This window comes from Abramis brama, assembly GCF_963993115.1.
Source record: "Abramis brama genome assembly, chromosome: 19".
NCBI lineage: Eukaryota > Metazoa > Chordata > Actinopteri > Cypriniformes > Leuciscidae > Abramis > Abramis brama.
Window position 1 is genome coordinate 92,745 of NC_139981.1, and position 3,695 is coordinate 96,439.

Sequence of the window (3,695 nt, forward strand, 5' to 3'; positions counted from 1 at the left end):
CACACACACACACACAGGCGTGTCTAACCCTCAGCGCTCACACACACACACACAGGCGGGTCTAACCCTCGGCGCTCACACACACACTGGCGGGTCTAACCCTCGGCGCTCACACACACACACACACACAGGCGTGTCTAACCCTCGGCGCTCACACACACACTGGCAGGTCTAACCCTCGGCGCTCACACACACACACACACACACACACACACAGGCGTGTCTAACCCTCGGCGCTCACACACACACACACACACACACACACACAGGCGTGTCTAACCCTCGGCGCTGTGCATCTCGGGCTCAAACTCAAGCTTGTTTCTGCTGACTGCACTAAAGGACCGAAGACCTTCCTCTGACTCAATCCTTTTTGGCAAGTCAGCTAAAAGTTCAGTACTTTTCATTTCCAGATCCTGAGAGGTTTAATTTATGGATCAGAGCAAGAGGAAGGTTTGTGCTCCGGTGGCGGTAAAGGACATAATGCTTTCCTTTTGTTCTGATGAAGCTTGAAACTAAATCTTGGCAGAACGAGACGAGTAGAGAACGATATGAGACAGACTCGACACCACAGTCACTATCATACACCAATACTTCTGTATGTTAATCAACGTTTAAATTGGCCTAAAATATTGCTAGAGATGTAGTGAGATGGTAAAACTTCATCATCATCATCAGGGCCGTGCAGAGACCTCTGGAGGGGCAGGTGCTCAAAGTATAAAAGGGGGCACGTGGAACAAGGCTTTAAATAGGGCTGTGCTCAAAATATCAATACAGCAATGGATGATTCTGGATGATTCTGGATGATTATGGATGATTCTGTATCGATACGGCATACGATGCAGTTTTTAAAAAAAGAAACAGAACAGAAAAGACAAATTTTAAGTTTAAAAGTAAATTTTGAAGGCCCTCATGCCCTGAGGATGGTCGTTTGACCGAAAGCTTGGCTATTAAATTTGCTGAAAGGATTCAAGTGTGCAGACAGTTTTATTTATTTTTTGAGATCTTAAGTTTAAAAGTAAAAAAAAAAAAATGATGTGCACCTATTAATAACTCTGGGATTAGAAACTGAAGTATCTTAAGTTGTCCCAACCTGATGGCTTTTTCTTCTCTGTTATACAGAATAATAAAGAACAGCTGTTATAGTAAACTGTGTAGGACAAAATCAACGTGGCCCATGTTTCGTTCAGTACAGTATAGTTTTAATTAATGCCATGTCAGCATCTGTGGCTACTTTCATGGCATAAACTGATTTACAAAAATACAAGAGTTACATTTATACAATGAAAATAAAAACAAAGCAAACAGAAAAAAATACAGCATTAATACAATATTTTAAACATTAATGTGATACCAGTTCTGGTAAATTCTTACTAAAGTCCTTAAGTGAGTTTGTTGCCTTTGCTGTTGCTACTGCTGCTGCTGATACTGCTGGAGCTGATCTGAGACTGTAGACATTAAAACAAACATATAGGAGATATATTAGCTGATTAAACAATTTTTATGTGACCATGACAAGATGTAAAGATTGCTGATAGTGTTTGGAACTGGCTCACTAGCTCACGGACCTGCTGTAAAGCTGCAGACTCTGCCCAGGCTGCTATAGGGGAGAAGTTCACAGAGGCTGCTGCACACAAAACATAAGATACTGGTAAGCCTTACCAGTGTTGTGATCATTTTTTTAAAATAAATATTGTAATAATAATAATAGTTTAATTAAAGTATAAATAATAGTTTTTAGTCAGACCCCTCAACGCCCGTGAAACTTTTCTCCCTCAAACAGCAAGCTAACGTTACTTCTACAGCCTACACACAGCAATATAAACAACATTTCTGCAGATCTCTTCACGTCGTTCTTGTAAAATAATAATAAGTAAACAAACATCAAAAGCACTTCGCTGAGAATGAAACACCACTTACCAGCAGCCGCAGAGTTGAAGATATCCTCTGGAAGTGCGCGTAGCCGCGTGAAATTAAAAAATGCACGTGCAGCATGAGGAATCGTCCCGGATGAGTTCGTCAGGTGAAAGGTCATCATGTGGGTCATTTTATTTACGGCTAAATTATTATTCATTAATTTTACTAATAGTTAGATTGGGCAGGCATCCACAAAAGGGCCTTTAATTACAAAAAAAAGGAGAGAAAATGACAAACTAGCTAGTAGTTACTAAGCCTCTGGACTTTACGTTCCAGTTTAAGAAAGATCTTCCGGCTGGTGCAGAACAGCTGATCTCTACAGATTCTGCAGGATCAATGCTGAGCATTAGATGCAATTATGTGACACAGAGTGTTCAATTTCAAGTGGTTTCAAAACAATTATCAGGTCGAAACTGTCTGTATTCCATTGTGGATAATCACACAATTTCCCGCAGGCTTTTCGCAGTCTCTTCACGACCCGGCGGGACACTGGGCTAAACACAGGATCAGAGTTCACCTGTTGTTAATCGATTATGTCATTGAGCTCCCTCATTTTTTTTAGTATATAAATATATATATATATATATATATATATATATATATATATATATATACAGTACCAGTCAAAAGTTTGGAAACACTACTATTTTTAATGCTTTTGCAAGAAGTCTCTTATGCTCATCAAGCCTGCAGTTAAAAACAAACAAAAACAAAAAAAAACAGTAATATTATGAAATATTATTACAATTTAAAATAATGGTTCTCTTTTTTAATATACTTTAAAATGTAATTTATTTTTGTGATGCAAAGCTGAATTTTCATCAGCAAGTACTCCAGTCTTTGGTGTCTTATGATCCTTCAGAAATCATTCTAATATGATGATTTGATGCTCAGTTATTATCAATGATGGAAACAGTTGTGCTGTTTAATATATTTTTTTGGAATACTTTTTTCAGGATTCATTGATGAGTAAAACGTTAACAGCATTTATTCATAAAAACAGCATTTATTCAAAATAAAAACATTTCTAACAATATAAATCGTTACCATCACCTTTTATCAATTTAACGCATTCTTGTTGAATTAAAGTACTAATTTCTTTAAAAAAAAATAGTTATTGTTCCCAAACTTTTGAACGGTAGTGTATATTGTTACAAAAGATTTCTATTCTAAATAAATACAGTTCTTTTTAACTTTTTATTCATCAAATAATCCTGAAAAAAGTATCTCAGGTTATAAAAAAATATTAAGCAGCACAACTGTTTCCAACATTGATCATAAATCAGCATATTAGAATGATTTCTGAAGGATCATAAGACACCAAAGACTGGAGTACTTGCTGATGAAAATTCAGCTTTGCATCACAAAAATAAATTACATTTTAAAGTATATTAAAAAAGAGAACCATTATTTTAAATTGTAATAATATTTCATAATATTACTGTTTTTTTTTGTTTTTTTTTGTTTTTAACTGCAGGCTTGATGAGCATAAGAGACTTCTTTCAAAAGCATTAAAAATAGTAGTGTTTCCAAACTTTTGACTGGTACTGTATATATATATATATATATATATATATATATAGGCTATATATATATATATACTGCTTGTGTCTTTCAGTTCTTTGTCTGATCTCCTCAATGTTAAGGTGAGTTTCCCTGAGCTCTCCTGTGATATATTTGGACTAAAGACTATTTTGTTTGAATCTTCCTGATAGAAGCACTCTTGACGGTGAGGCAATAGATTTAGTCTTGAATACAATTTAATTATTATGTGATTAGAC

The 3,695-nt window shown here is 35.8% G+C and overlaps 1 long non-coding RNA gene across 1 annotated transcript; it reads right to left on the reverse strand.

Annotated features, from left to right (window-relative positions):
- Window positions 1-1,349: 1,349 nt before the first annotated feature.
- On the reverse strand, window positions 1,350-2,114 carry LOC311069894. The gene is made up of 3 exons (XR_014603571.1): window positions 1,918-2,114; window positions 1,566-1,624; window positions 1,350-1,445 (listed from the first exon to the last, which is right to left on the reverse strand). It is a non-coding gene; the product is annotated as an uncharacterized lncRNA (long non-coding RNA).
- Window positions 2,115-3,695: the final 1,581 nt, after the last annotated feature.